Below are 16332 nucleotides of genomic sequence, written 5' to 3'. Positions count from 1 at the left end.
ATAATTCTGTTTAATGAGACAGCATGAACTGTGACATGAAAGGTAGGAGAAGTGCATAATTTTCTTGAGTTGTAAATGACAAATGGACAATGAGGCCTGCTGCTTTGACACAGGAATGCAAAGAATAGAAAGAGATGCGCGCGCAGTTTTTGCAGCATTGTTCTGAGTTTTCACTTCGGGATCAGGACAGTTGAGTATGCAAGATGGTGTGATCAAAAAAAAGAAAACTGATAAATTAGATACAGACCAGGGGAGACGGTTAATTACATAGTACATGCTTCTTATGTGGTAAACGCTAGGTATGATACAAGGATAAAAGAAATAAATAAAACGTAAGAGAAACAGCAAGTTTTATAAGTAAATAGACAATGTGTGTATTGAAATTATGGACATGATGGGTACATGTGGTTTGCACTACTGTTAATGAAGGGGGGCCATGCATGCCCTTTTTATAGTAGACTTTTCTCTAACTGCACTCTCTGTTCTTGTGGCAAGCTTCCTACCAAGGACTAGTCCTTCTAATCCTCACTCTATTGTTTCTAGACATTATCACCACTGTCTTTCATTTTTCTTATATCCCACAGATGATTGGTATCATCCTCTTCCTCTGACTCATTTCTCCTTATCTATCCCTATATAATCAAAGTTCATGATTTTGTTTTTCTAATGGCTGCATTGTATTCCATTTTGTAGCTGTGCCACAATTACTTTAGCCATTTATCTTTTGATGGGCACCTTGCTTGCTTCCAGATTCTGTCTATAGTCAACAACGTTGGGATGAATTTAAGAGAACAGAGGAAATTATTGTGTTCCTGGGACATAACTCAAGAAGTGGTATTGCTTGACCACAAGGAAGCTCAATTTCCAGTTTTGTAAAGAATATTTCAGAGACACTTTCGCTTTTGCATCCACACAAGTATTTGTTTTAGTGATGTGTGCTAGTCTCGGTGGTAAAAGATCAGACCTTGTTGTTTTGATTTGCATCTTCCTGATGATTAGTGATGTGAAGCATTTATTAATGTGCCTTTTGACCATAGGTATTTCTTCAATGAGTAATTTATGTTTATTTCTTCTCCCTATTTTTGATGGGGTTAGATTTTTTTCTTGTTAAGTTCTTCAAGTGCTTTTTATATTTTATATATTGACCCTTTTTAAAATGGATATTGGGTAAATAATTTTCTCATTTCTTGAATAGTCTTTGTATCCAGTCACTGTTTTCATTGAAATGTAGAAGCTTCTCAGTTTAATTTAGTCCCTTATGCTGATCTTTATTTCCCCTTGCTTGGACAGTGGGATTTTTTCCTTGAAGATGACTTTAGTCTAAATGTCATGGAGTGCTTTGCTTATGTTTTTCTTATGTAACTTATGGTTTCAGGTATGATATGAAGCTCTTTAATCCATTTTGATTTGACCTTTTTGCATGATGTTAACGAAAGGTCAGAGTTTACTTTTTAGCATGTAGTTGACAAGTTTTTCCAGAACCACTTGTTAAAGAGGCTTTCCTTGCTCTACTTTGTATTACTTGCCCCTTTAGCAAAGATTAATTGGTTATGTACCTGAAGGTCAGTCTCAGAAAACACAAGTCTATTTCACTTATTTGAGGCTCTTTGTTCCAATACCATGGTGTTTTAATGACTATGGTTTTAAGTAGAATTTAAAGTTGGAGAAAGTGATGCCTCCCATCATCTTTTCCCCATTAATTGTTCCAAATAAATTTCAGGAATGTTAGATCCACTTCTTTGAAATATTACATAGGTATCCTTAGAGGGATTGCATTAAAATTGTACAATGCTTTGTGAACTATTGTCAGATTAATATGATAATCCTCCCAAACCATGAGCAGGGTATATATTTCCATTTCTTTATACCCTCTTTTACTTCTTGTGACAGTGTTTCATAGGTTTTTTTTGTTTGTTTTTTGTTTGTTTTTTTTGTATAGGTCTACTACCTCTTTACTTAAGTTGACTCCAAGGTACTTGACTTTATTAGGCACAATTGTAAATTCAGTTGTATCACCCCCACTCTCTATTAGAAATCTCATCAGAAGAGTCAGAGTGATAGGATAGAAGTAGAGTGCCTAGGATGAATTTCAGTTAGATACCCCAGTGTCCCATATGGTTCCCCCAAGCCAGGGGCAATTTCTGAGCACATAGCCAGGAGTAATCACTGAGCATCACCAGGTGTGGCCCCCAAAACAAACAAATTAAAGAAATCTCATTAGAAGGCCCATTGAGAAGTATTTCCTCAGCATGAATGGCTGACCAAGATTTTTGATAGTGAAGGTGATATTTCTTATGCTTAGTAACAAACATTTTTCTGGCCTAAATATGAATCTCCCTTCTGCTGTATTAAGTGTATATATATTTGTGCTTTTTACTTTCAAACATAAGAGTTTTACAGACAAATATAGCCTTGATTCAATTTCTCTTTACCTAAAAAACTCAGCACCAAAGGTATCTAAACAACTTCTATTCCTTTGTCTTCTAAATGCCCTTGCACTTTTAAACAGAAAGGAATGGTATGCTTTGGGGGACATCTCTAAAAAGACTTTGAGTTCTTACTAATTTTCATCTCAGAATATATCCATCCAAAAGGTTTGAACAGGATATAACATTGGGATGTTGAGAACTTTTATCTATTTACATTCATTTCAGATAAGTTTGTCTCTTTTATTTGCCCCTAATACAAAAACCTCTTCCCTCAGAAATAGGATGCTTATAGGGAAACCCAGCTTCTTGAAAAATCCCCCAATCTATATCAGTGCTGACATCCAGGAACTAGCCAGACAGGAACTGCTTTGAGATGGACTCTTACTTGAAATGTATTTATCAGATCTTGCCCCCTAAGGCCAGATGAACTTTTTTTTTTCAGGGGAGAGCACGAACGCAGTCCCCCACTACCACAAATTATGCAGTTGAGTTTCCCACATTTGGGGAAATCGCAGGGGTCAGCATATCCGGATAAGGCTCACCCTGGGAAAACCACCTTCGTGATCATGGTATCTCCCCTGCCAGGTAAGTACATTTTTGTAGATCAAACTATGTATACTGATAAAGCCTCCATTTACAAGATAGATATGTAGTACAAAACAAATGTGAACATTCTTTTCATACCTGTGACTGGCAAAATCCCCCATGTATACCCTTTATTTTTCACATTAAAATTAGAAGACATTATTCTCCAGCATAATCTTGTGTGGTCTCTCATTTCTCCATATTTCACCATCCATGCACCCACTCTCCTAGAGGAACTCAAAGTTCTATATTATAACTGGATCAAAGCAAGCCACAATTTTATAATGTCATTTTTTCTCTTTCATTATTTGTATGTAAAAAATAACGTGGATATTTTTGTGTTAATTGTGAGCCTGCCACTCTACTATATAAATCTATTGTTTTTAGAAACTTTTTAGTAAGATCATTAGGATTTTCTAAAGATAGAGTCATGTCATCTGCAAACAGTGAGGGTTGTCATATCTGGATGTCCATGATATTTTTTTCTTGCCTGATTGCTATAGAAATTACTTCTAGTACTACAATAAATAGAAGTGGCAAGAGGAGAACACCTTTCCTTGTTTCTTATGTTAGAGGAAAGTCTTATAGATTTTTCAAATTCAACATAGTATTTGCTATAGACTAGTCATAAGTGGCCTTGATTATATCGAGAAAATTTTCTTCCTTTCCCACCTACTGAGAGTTTTTATCATGAATGTGAGTTGCAGCTTGTCAAATGCTCTCTGCATTTATTAATATAATCATATGATTTTTATTTTTCATTTTGTTGATGTAGTATATTATGTTGATTGACTTGCATATGTTAAATTATCCTTGCCTCTCGAGAATAAATCTTACTTGGTCATGATGTAAGACCTTCTTGATGAGACGTTGGATTCTATTTGTTAGATTTTTGTTGAGGATCTTTGAAACTGTGTTCAACAAGAATATTGGCCTGTAATTCTCTTTTCCACATCTCTGTCTGCTTTCGGTATCATGGTGATATTAGCTTCATGTTTCTTCAGTTTATTGGAAGAGCCTGAAAAGATTGACAGAAGGTCCTGTTAAAATGTTTGAAAGAATCCACTATTGAATTCATCTAAGCCTGGACTTTTATTTTTGAGGAGCCATTTTTTTTAAGTATCTTTTTTAAAGCACCATGATTACAAATATGTTTGACACTTCTGCTGTGTCCCATAAATTCTGATAAATCATGTCTTCGTGGCATTTGTTACCACACATCTTTTGACTTCCTCTTAAATTTTACCTATAACCCATTGGCTTTTCAGTAGTTATCTGTTTAATAACCTTGTTTAAAAGTCTTTTCTCTGTGTCTATTTGTAATTATTTCTCATTTTAATGCATTATGATCTGAGAATGTAGTTGATACAATTTCTCTCCACTTGATTTTATGGAGGTATATTTTGTGGCCCAGTATGTGATATATATATATATATATATATATATATATATATATATACACACACACATATATATATGTTCAGATGTGTTTCTTGCAGGCAGAAAACTGATGTATTCAATATTTTGATTCATTTTGCCACTCTATGTCTCCTAATAGGTACATTTAATCCATTAACATTGAGAGGAATGACTGTCATGGGATTCAGTGTCATTTTTTTTGTAGGAATTTGGTGCATTTTTTGGGTCTGCCTTGCCTTAGAGTAGACTCTTCAGTTCTTCTTTTATGTTTGGTTTTTTGAGTCTGTAAGTTCCTGGGCTTTTTTTTTTTTTATCCATGAAGCTATTTATCTTTCCTTAAAACCTAAATAAAATTCTAGCAGGTGAAGTTTTTTTGGTGAACCATTTATTTGGTTAAATTTTGACACTATATCACACCTCTGCCTTCTGGCCATGAAAACTGTTCATAATAAATTTGCTGTATGCCTTAGAATGCTTCTTTGTATGAAATTTTCTTTGTTATCTTGTTGTTTCCATTATTCTTTTCCTATATGTGTTCTTCATCATTGTGTCAATATGTGCCTTGGGAATGCTTTTCTTTGCATCTCTTTAGTTACTCTTCTGGTATCCAGGACACACTCTTTATTTTTGAGAATTTCTTTAGCTAAAATGTCCTTGACTATTGATTCTTCATCAGACTTTTCTCCCTTGGTTGCTAGGACCCCTATAATTCGTATGTTGTTTCTATTGAGTTTATCCCAGAGTTCTATTATTGTCTGTTTTCTTTCTTTGAAAATATTTTCCAGTCTATTCTGTTGAATGAAAGTATTATGCCACTCATCTTCTACTTCACTGATTCTGTCCTCAATAGCTGTTATTCTGCTGTGGGGGCTTTCCAGTAGATTTTTTATTTTACTTGCCATGATTTTTAGCTATGATATTTTTGTTTGAAATTTTCTCAGTTCTAATCTATTACCTTCTGGAGTTTTATGGGCTGTGCATTTCATTGTTTCTTTAAGTTCTTTGAATATCTTTAATATTTCCTCTCTAAAGTCTTGATCAGAAATGGTATGCAGGTGGTTGGTGATCGGATCTCCAGAACTAGCATCTTCAGAAACAAGATGTGGTGGGTTCTGCATGGTTTTCACATGTTGTATGGTACTGTTATAATGTGTTGTGATGTATTTCCTTAACTAGAAGAAATGGACAGCCACTGTGATTCACTCCGTAGGTGCATCAAAAACTTCTCAAATCAAACTGGAGTTTTTTTCCCCCCAAACTCCACCCACAAAAACAGGTTGCTGTGTCTGTTTTCACATATCTCAGTTTAATCAAAACTGGTTGTTTCTAAATCTAAATTCTGGCCACCACCTATGGCCATTTCTGCTAATCTCACACACCTCAGTTTGATTCCAACTGGGGCTTTCCCTCCCAACATTTTTCACATTTTTAAGAGTAAGCCACATTGCTCTTTTAGTAATTCCATGTATATCTCTAGACTCATTTGCCTTTGCACTCATTTTAAAGAAGTATATTGTCGCAGTCAGTGTTGCTTCAAGTTTTTCATTCCTCCATTCACAAACATGTCTGTCATCTTTTCTTCTTCCCAAAACGTTATATAAAATCTAAAGTAGGTAATTTTATTGAAAATAAAGGACACTGATTTTAGAAGTAACTGGAAAAGTTACATTAAACAAATTATTTTATAAAGTTTATTATGCCTCAGACAATTCTAGGAACAGAAAAAAATGGCCTGAGAAAAAAATGCTGGCTGTTTTACACAGACCCTGCTTCATATGGAATCTACTTCAAAGCCTCATTAGTTATTGTGCCCTCCTAAACGCCAGTTAGATGAGAACACATTTTAAATTTATTTACATGCACACATCTATTGTACACTCATAAACACATGTATTTTTGCTATTTATCAGTACAACATATTTATGAGATTTAAATAAATTTATAAACATGATGGTCAAAAACAGTGTTAAGACTTCCCCCCCTGACTTTTAATCCCTTTTAATTTCCACATAGATAAGCACTTTTAATTCTCTTAATTTTCATTGACATTTAATTATCGTTAAATAGGCCTGTATGTTAATGCTACTTTGAGATCTGTATAGTTGACCTCAGATCTCTCTAGGTTGTATATACCCTACATCCTCACCTATTTTCATTCACTGATTTTCACATTTTATTTTTCTTCCCTAGTTCCTTCTCCACTTCAATTTACTGCCTGTGAAGGATAAAGTCTAACTTCATCAGTAGCATATAAAGAGCTTAGAAGACTTATTATTATCCAAAGCTATATCCCTTCAGTTATGAAGTCAGATATTCCACCAAGTGTACTTCTCTTTTTACTCTGTACTATACCCATGCCATTATCTTTTTAATTTTTAAAATTCCTTCTCTTGTCTTGCTACAAAAAAATCATTATTATTCAAAATTTAAAACTTTTTCAACCAACCCTATTTTGATGACTCTAGGATAATATCTATTGTAAGTCAACCGCAAATGGATAAGTACTTTGTTTTGTGCTCTCTTCTACTTAATCATGTCAGAGGAGAAACAATTCACCCTTATTCTTTCCTACTCTTTTGAAAATAAAATAATAATACTCTTGTAAAGACAGAGACCTAGATTTAAAACTCGGATTTACCTCTTATTGGTTGTCTAGTTTAGATCAATTATTTAACTCCATAAAGACTGATTCTCTTTAAAATGAAGTGAAAGTAAGTTATTAAGACTATCAAGAGTTATATGCACATTGAGACTCTTATTATTCCAAAATATTATGGTTTGAACTAAAAATAAACTTTGGTTTTGACTTTGACTGATAAAGAGAGAGATATGTATATTTTAGGCCAGAAGACAACTGCATCATTGGGTGATCAAAAGACCTAAATATATTATTAGTTCTAACCATTTAATTATGCCTTGGTTGCTTATTTTCCAAACTATGGTAAAAAAGCGATTTCTTGGTCCCTTGAAAATAGTTTGTACAATGTAACTTGCTTAGAATTTAGACTGTATTTAGAAGAGTTAGTGTGCAATACACCAACTTGTTCTCTCTCTCAATGCTTTATAACTAGTGCTATTCCAGATGACTTTTGCTCCATCAGTCTGTTTTTAAATTGAAGACACTATACAACAGTACTGGAGGCAATCCGTGATAGGAGGACTAATTTGTAAGCGAGAAATAAGCCCTTATTGATGCCAATTACTAAAACCATAGCCTTGTGTATTACAAGTGATTGGAAGAATTCTAAATGATCTTTCTAACTTAGCAACACTATTGATAATTCCACTATCTAACAGAAGGGATTTTTGTAAATAAAAGTTAATGAATGTAGGGGTTAGAGAGATAGTACAGTAGGTAGGGTCCCTGTCTTTGTTGGAATGGACATTTTTGACATAGTGTGTTCTTAGGTAATTTTATAATGTTTCTCAAATAGCTTTTCATAGAATGGCAGTTTCTTAGGAATGAGTGTGATTGCAGTAGAATTGACCACGCTATTGGCTTCTGGTTTTAGTTTGCTTTTAGAAATTTAGTCACAGGCTGCAATTTTAAGGTAAGAAAGACTAGGCCCGAAGAGAGAGCTGATTCCTGGAAACAGGCTAATCTTAATTGATTCCTGGAACCAGGCTGTAAACCATAAGAACATACTAATGCAAGGACATCTTGATTTCCATCATAGAGACACCTTGGAGGGATGGGAGGGATGTGGAACCAAACTGGCCATCCTATATTCCAACATAGGGACATTTTGGTCCCCGCAAGAGGGAGGTACTGAAAAATAGCAAATGGCCTTTGAAGATTAGGGAGGAATAATTGCACAAAGTCATTAAAAATGAATAACACATATTTGGCACAATTAGTATAGAATATGGGTAAAATCTAGTTTAATGCTATTGTCGCTTCTGTCACTGGCTTGCTTGAAGTATGATGTGATAAACAAGATTCCCTTCCCCTAATCACTCTGGTCACTATGCTGGTCCTTCACCCTGTAGAATTGGAGACCACCAGGATATCTCTACATGCCATTGGTCTGGGAGTTGGGGGTAGATGATGTCATGAAGAGGCTGAACAAACAGAAAATTGTGCCTTTTGCTGTAAAAAAAATATCATTGGATGATTTAAACTGTATAAATCTATGAAATGCTTTGACCGGTGTGATCATTATCATATGAATTTCCTTAAATGTTTGTGAATTTGGATGCTCGGAGTCTCACTGCAGACTGAATTTCTGGCTTCCGGTGACACCCCAGAGCTCTGGAGAAATCTCTGAAGGTTCGTGGTCTCTAAGGTTTACATCTCTGAAGGTTCGTGGTCTCTAATTAGCCAGTGGACTCTCCCGGACCCTGGACATTTTTGGATCCTGGGTTTCCCAACCCCTTCACCCCCCCTGGGCATTCCTGGACCTTGGGCCTTCTTTAGGCCCTAGCTTTCTTGGTCCCTTTAACAGTCTTGGACAACCTGGGTTCAATCCTCTCAGAATCCCATATGGTCCCAAAGCATAGCTGTTGTGTATATAAATATTTTGGGGGATTACTATGTTACTCACCCTAAACTGATTGGTGATTGTGCCCTACCCTAGGGTGTGACCTGGCATTCTGCCCCCACCCTAGGGTAGGACCTGATTCTGCTTCCACCATTGGTTGGTATCTGATCCCACCATTGGGTGGGACCTGACTCTGGGGGATAAAAACAAGGGTCTGTGGAAGGCCGGGGCTGTTTGGCTGGAACTGAAGCTGAGTCTTTGGACTTCAGTCTTGTCTACCGAATAAAGCGAATATTTCCACGAGCCCGACCGTCTGCGAGCTGTTTACCCGCCGTTTCACTTCAGAACCGTGGGCTAGACAGAGTGGCAGACGCGTGCTCCGAGCTGGAAGGGAAAGACCTCATTCTCCATCCCTCCATCAGTCAACCTTTCCAGGGGCTGACTTGCAACATATAGCCAGGAATTATATCTGAGTGCAGAGCAAGGTGTAAGCTCTGAACATCACTGGATATGATCCAAAGGCAAACCAAAAAAGGTAATAAAATAATACAATTTAATAAACTATTGAAGGAGGGATTATAAGAGTGAGTATAATTTATATGCAGTGTTTCTTTGAAACCAGAAAATATTCTGAAAGTCACAGAAAAATTTGAAGTGCCATAAAAGTTTGAAGTGGAAGAGACATTCTCTGCTGCTGGAGCAGAAGGAGCCACATGGAAAGTCTTGGGGGAAAAAAAATCTCTAGTTGCTAATAGTGATCCTGACCAACAGTCAGAATGAAATTAGATTTTTGCCAACAACTTGAAGGAACTTGAAACAGAATTCTTTCCCAGAATTTTTAGACAAGAACACCTTGATGTTACAGAAATTGAATCAATCCTGTACTAGAAATTTAGTGTACAGCAAAATTGTGTTGTTGTTATTTAGCTTTCTTTTGCTTAGCAGCTGTACCTGGTGAGGCACAGAGCATACTCTGGCTTTGTACTCAAGGATCAAGGATCAAGGCAAGGTTTGGTGGTAATATGGAGTGTAGAGGGGCTTGAAACCAGGTCAGCTGTGTGCAAAGCAAACACCTTATCTGCTGTACTATCTCTCTGATTTTAGTGCAGATTTAGGACGTATAGAACTCCAAGCTAACAAATGTGGGGAGGATTAAGTTACTCAGTGTGAGGATTTTTGTAATGCAGAGAGCGAATATGATGCTTACAATACCATTAGCCAAGACCGATAAACAATACAGATTTGTGGCAGGCTGTTTCATTGCTAACTTTGAAAAACTTGTTTCTTGAGGATTCTTTATTTTTCTAAAATCTGGGAATTAAGTGACACGTGATTTTTGCAAACTGCAAAAAATGAGCTTAATACGTCTAACAAAAATAACCGATATGTATGTTCTAAAAAGTATTTCTTTTTAATTGTGTGATAAGCAATTAAAAAGTCTATTATGACTCTAAAAAATTATGAGATGGGAAACTTTTCTTTATTTCTTCCAAAAACACGTAGCAGTTTCTGATTACAATTGGAATAAGAAAGTCTAGAATAAGAAATTTTGAGAAGGCTTAGACCACATTTTCCACTTCCTCAAGAAACTTTTTCTGTATCCTGAAGAGTGAGTCTTTCATGTACATTTGATCAAAGTCTCTCTTTCTATGTCAGGAAATGTTCTAAGCTTTAATTATATAATTTTGTACATAATAGATTGCTAAAGTCTGGCTTTTTTCTCTAAAAACACATTCCTTGTTTGGTTTGTCACAGGTTTGGGTCCTCAAGTAGCTTAAATTAAAGGTAGAGAAATTAGGAGTTGGAAGGGAGAGTAGTAAAATATATGGATATAAAAACAGTTTAGAACCTATGACTCAGAATTCCAAACTCAGATTGGGATAGCTGACTCTTCCTGGGAGAAGATCCCCTGCTGGAACAAAGGTTATGTTAAGAATATCAAAAGAAAACCATCCTCAACAGCTCCAAGCTCTCCCCCTTGGCAACAACCCAAGCAACAGACTTTATGAAGGGAGAGGGACAGTTTGGGAAGAAGAAAAATGTACAGAAATTGACTTTAAATGAAGTGCATTTTTGCCGTCTTCTCCTCTTAAGGTGTGTGTTTACCTTAGTACATATTTTTCTGCATCTCCCCTGAAGCAAAAATAAAATAAAATGAAAACACTTTACTTTAGGGCACATTTTCCAATTCTGAGAAATGATCTACACGTCCCTCCTTGGAAGTGTACTTTGCTTTACATCCTGCGGCAAAGTCCAGGTTCTCTCTTAAGCACATATTTCTGAATCTCTCTTTCCCTTTATTTCCCAATACACTTGTCTTACTTCACTATGCATGTCGTCCTGAAATCCTTTTCTCTTAGGGAAGGTGTTAAGATATGGAAAACCTTCGTAACAGTTGTCAATGACTTTCCTTTTCTGCAAAGAGCAGTTTTCCCTCCCTGAGCTATCCGTTATCAACGATCATTTCACATACTAGGCAGAACAAGTGGAACGCAGGTGTGGTATGACTACAGCCTTCTGAAACTTATTTCCCAAAAGTATTGAAGGTTACTGCCTCTCTTTTGCCCACTTTTTATAAGCCAACAAGAAAACGTGTTTTCATATGTTCTTCCAGCCATGCAAAGTAGGGCTGGGAGACAAAAAATGGCTGAATTTAGAAGATACTATTTAAGAGGAAGAAGAGTTGAGTAGAAAAGCTCCTGCAGTATAAGAGGGGGTCTCATAAAGGTTTCCAGGTTGGGGCCTGAGCAATAGTTCAGTGGTTAGGGTATCTGCCTTGAGCTTTGCTAACATGGGTTAGAAAGCTAGCACCCTGAGGACAGAACTAGTAAACCCTGAGCAAAGCCCAGAAACTAAGACAAACTAAATACTAAAAACAAAGAAAAGAAACACCAAACATACAAAATCAAAAAAAAAACTGTAGAATGAAATGGGGGAGAAACAGGATATTGAAATTATCTTTCAGCATACCAGGGGCTCATCCTATGATTTTTATTGCCTGCAATTCCTTTCTTCAGAGTCATTCTTATTTCATCCCGTCTTTTCCACTTTATCCTACTATCAGGTTGATTTAAATTATTGATTAAAATTGTTTCTCTCTAGCATGAGAAAGCTCCTACTTAAAATTAGTGTTTGAAGTAAAATTTCAACAGAAGAAAGGAAGGAGTAAGTCATAGGTACCAGTGTAAACATTTAGTATGTTTATCACAATGCAAGATTTAGTGTTCCAAGGATATGGGCAAGATAGGTGAATACTGGTCATGTGCTATGTTCATGGTATTAGTCTGTTATTCTGCAAAAGAATCTGTGTTTCTATAGTTCCAAAACACTGAACTGGAGTTAAGGACAAGCGAGGAGCGTCAAGGTTTAAACAAATTCTGTCTTCTGATGAAGCTGGAACAAGATGAGTTGTGGGAAATCTTGATTAGGTTTCAGACAGGCTCCCAGATGTTGATGTAGGAATAAAAGTAGGGTGCCCTAGTAATGAAAGATCTTTTGGAAATAATAAAATATAAGAAAAAAATTGCTGCATTAGTCTAAAGGCATAAAGTACACATACCTTTGAGATTCAAATTCTGACATTTTAGAGATGGAAAAACACAGATACCACCCAAAAGAATAGTGAATACCCAGAAAAGGAGTAGTTACTGAAGTCTCAAAAGGCTCAGGTAAGAAAAATCCACCATTTAGAGTCCAAGTCTTTTCTGTAACAAAAGCCAGAATAAATTTTATACATTTGGAAAAATCAAAACCAATACAGTTTGGAGGTATTGTATATAGTTTTTCCCCAAAAGCCATTGTAGGATGTTTTTACTCTAGAGAAGTCCATGTTCTCTCTTAAACACTATCTGTCCTTACATCCAACTAAATTTCTTTCAATAAGAACATTATTTCTTCACAATTTCTCCTCTTATAATTTTTTTCTGTAATAGGAAGATCTGAAATGCCTGTATAATGGTTATAACTGACTTTCATTTCGTATCCTACAAAGGACAATTTTTCTCTTCAGCCTGAGTTCATGACTTCCCAAAATTTAGGTGGTGGGGACCATTTCCATGTCATTCAGAATGAATGGGCGGCAGCATTATGGCTGCTGTCTATTGGGGCTGATAGGACAGGAGATATGTACCATGTTGGAGTTCATAGTAAACCTGTGATCTAAACCTCATCCTAACCCACTCTAAGCATTTTCTTTTCTTTTTTTGAAATCTTTATTTAAGCACCATGATTACAAGCACGATTGTAGTTGGGTTTCAGGCATAAAAACAACACCTCTTTTCACCAGTACAACATTCCCACCACCAATACCCCAAAACCCACTTCTTGAAGAGGCTTTCTTTGTCCCCATTTTGAATTTCTTGTCCCTTTATTAAAGATTAGTTAATTTGTATGCTGGGGGAATATTCTCTGAATATTCAAGTCTATTCCACCGATCTGAGGATCTGTCTCTATTTCAATACGATGCTGTTTTAATAACTATTGCTTTGTTTAAATAATTTTGTAATTTAAAATTGGGGAAAATAATGCCTCCCATATTTCTTTTCCCAAGCGTTCTTTAGCTATTCTTTGTTCCAAATGAATTTCAGGAGTGTTTGATCCACTTCTTTGAAGAATGTCCTGGGTATCTTTAGAAGGATTGCATTAAATCTGTACAATGCTTTGGAGAGTATTGCCATCTTAATGATGTTAATCCTGCCAATCCATGAGCAGGGAATGTGTCTCCATTTCCTTGTTTCCTCTCTTATTTCTTGAAGCAGTGTTTTATTGTTTTCTTTGTATAAGTCTTTCATGTCTTTATTTAAGTAGACTCCAAGATATTTGAGTTTGTGTGGTACTATGTGAATGGGAGTTTTTTAATGTCCATTTCTTCTCTATCATTATTAGTATTTAAGAAGGCCATTGACTTTTGCATGTTAATTTTGTAGCTTGCCACGTTGCTATGTGAAACTATTGTTTTTAGAAGCTAAATATAGTATCATGTCATCTGCAAACAGGGAGATTTTGACTTCTTCCTTTCCGATTTGGATGCCCTTGATTTCTTTTTCTTGCCTAATCACTATAGCAAGTACTTCCAGTACTATGTTGAATAGAATTGGAGATCCTTTATGATCTAATGGCTAGGATTTGGTGTTTTCACTCCAAGCACTTTCCGGGGGGGGGGGGGCCGCATGGTGTGTCTAATCTTTTTTCTAAAGATTACCTTTTTGCAGCCCATTTTCAAAAGCCAATTCCAAGAATCAGTGCTGAGTTTAACTGAAAACTGAACTAGCACCAACAAAGCTCCTACTTTTTAATCAAGAAATAAGGTTTGGATGCAGAAGTGATGACAAGGATCTTTGTCAGTCATTCACAGTTCTCAGGTTCTTCAAGAATGAAAATATTTAGTAGTGATGCTCAGAATCAGAATATGGAAAAGCTTGTTGGAAAGTAAAAGAGAATGAACTAGAACTTCCTGCGTGGGGGAGGGACTTAGTATAGAGCTAATCTAAATCTGGCTTTTTTTGGTAGGGGACTTTATAGGGAAATCAAGTATTTGTGCAGACCTTTGAAGGCTCTTTGTATTCCCTATCAAGTAATAGAACGTTACAAAGAATGCAATGCTACAGACTGGTCTGGTCATCTGAGTCCTTCTGGTTTGGCCCTCTAGGCATTGCTTATTATCTTTATTTTTTCTTAGCCTTCATTTCACCATAAGACTCTCTGAATAATTTTATTTTTTACAATACGTGATGTTATTTCCATTAGTGTTGCTGATATACTTAGAATATAATTGGTTCCTTTACTGATGTGCTAGAATATATCCCTAATGCCTCATATATTTTGAGCTCTGGAATTAACTTTCTTACAATAAAGTGCGCTATTTGATCATAGTTTCCTCGTTAATAGAAATCATACTCTACTTCCCTAACAAAATCTTTTTCTGATTACATCTTTTTTTTCCTTCTTTAGTTGAACATCTTGATTACATAAATGATTGTGATTAGGTTTCAGTCATGTAAAGAACACCCCCTTCACTAGTGCAACATTCCCACCACCAATGTGCCCTATCTCCCTCCATCCCACCCCACCCCTACCTGTACTCCAGACAGGCTTTCCTGTAAGCCTAAACGCTGAGCCTTAAGTCCAGTTAGGAATGTTTAAAGTATTATCCAGTTTCTTGGAGATGAGGTCTATGTTAGGTCAATGGGGATAGTTAGAACTGTTATCAAGGGGAAAATGAAGCTTCCTCTTTCAGTCTGAGTCTAGAGAAGAAAATGAATTGTAAGACCCAAAGGATACATGATAACTTTAGACAAGGCTTTCCTAGTATGATTTTGTTGCCTAAACTGTAATGAGTTCTGCACAATCATCCTAGGAGTGGTACTAGTACCTCTATCTTAGATATGATATTTGAATTATAGCTTCCAGAGGTCCTATATTCAATTTCTAGGTCATCAGAACAGTTAGTGATCAAACATGTCAATCAAAGAAATATAAATATTGTATAATATATAATATCAGAATATATATCTATATAAATATATAATAGAATATTATATATAGCAATGTGCAATGGTAATAAGGGATGTTTTTCAGAGGCCATAAATGGAGGATTAATTATGTATATTATTATAATTAATAATTAATATAATTAATTACACTTTTGTACCAGCTTGAACAAGTTTACTGACTTCTCTGAGATTTTAGTGTAATTTTCTGCAATGTAGATACATTTTCTGTAATGGAGATATATTATATTTACCTCCAGAAGTGGTTATTGGGATTATTGAAGTTGATCCTGACAGATGTCAAAGCACATTTTATTTACCTTCTGATATTTTGTTATAGAGGTAGGTACCTTAAATATATGAACATACTTAGAGTTTACCCCAGCTGAGAGTTGAGAAGGAGAAGTGAAAAAAATAAAGACTTGCCTATCTTTGGTGTCAGAGGGATAGTATAGCAAGTAGGGCATTTGTCTTGCTGGGTTTGATCCCTGGCATCCCAAATGGTCCCCCATGTATGATCTGAGCACAGATTCAAGGGTAAGTTCTGGGACTGGAATGGTAGCACAACAAAAGTTCTTTGCCTCGCACATGGCTGACCTAGGATGAACACAGGTTTGATCTCAGGTATCCCATATGTTCCCCCAAGCCAAGAACAATTCTGAGCACAGAGCAAAGAGTAACCCCTGAACATCAGCAGGTGTGGTCCAAACAATCTAAAATAAAAATAAAAAAGAAAGAAAATGGTACCTAAAAAAAAAAAAAGAGTAAGCCCTGAGCAACAGTGGGGGTGTCCTCCAAACCAAACCAAAATATAATAAAAAAAGAACTTGCCTACTCTAATATTTCTGCCTTTTGCTTGCTACTGAATGAAGATAATAGTGCTTAGCTTACAGAAATTTTATGAAGATCAAATGATCATTTTTGAGCAAG

The 16332-nt window shown here is 35.9% G+C and overlaps 1 pseudogene; it reads right to left on the bottom strand.

The window, feature by feature from the left end:
• Positions 1-2868: 2868 nt before the first annotated feature.
• On the bottom strand, positions 2869-3022 carry LOC125997786 (uncharacterized; annotated as a pseudogene).
• Positions 3023-16332: the final 13310 nt, after the last annotated feature.

The sequence above is a fragment of the Suncus etruscus genome, chromosome 19 (assembly GCF_024139225.1).
Source record: "Suncus etruscus isolate mSunEtr1 chromosome 19, mSunEtr1.pri.cur, whole genome shotgun sequence".
Taxonomy (NCBI): Eukaryota; Metazoa; Chordata; class Mammalia; order Eulipotyphla; family Soricidae; genus Suncus; species Suncus etruscus.
The sequence above is the reverse complement of the archived record's forward strand: the minus strand, read 5'-3'. Positions and strand labels throughout refer to the sequence as shown.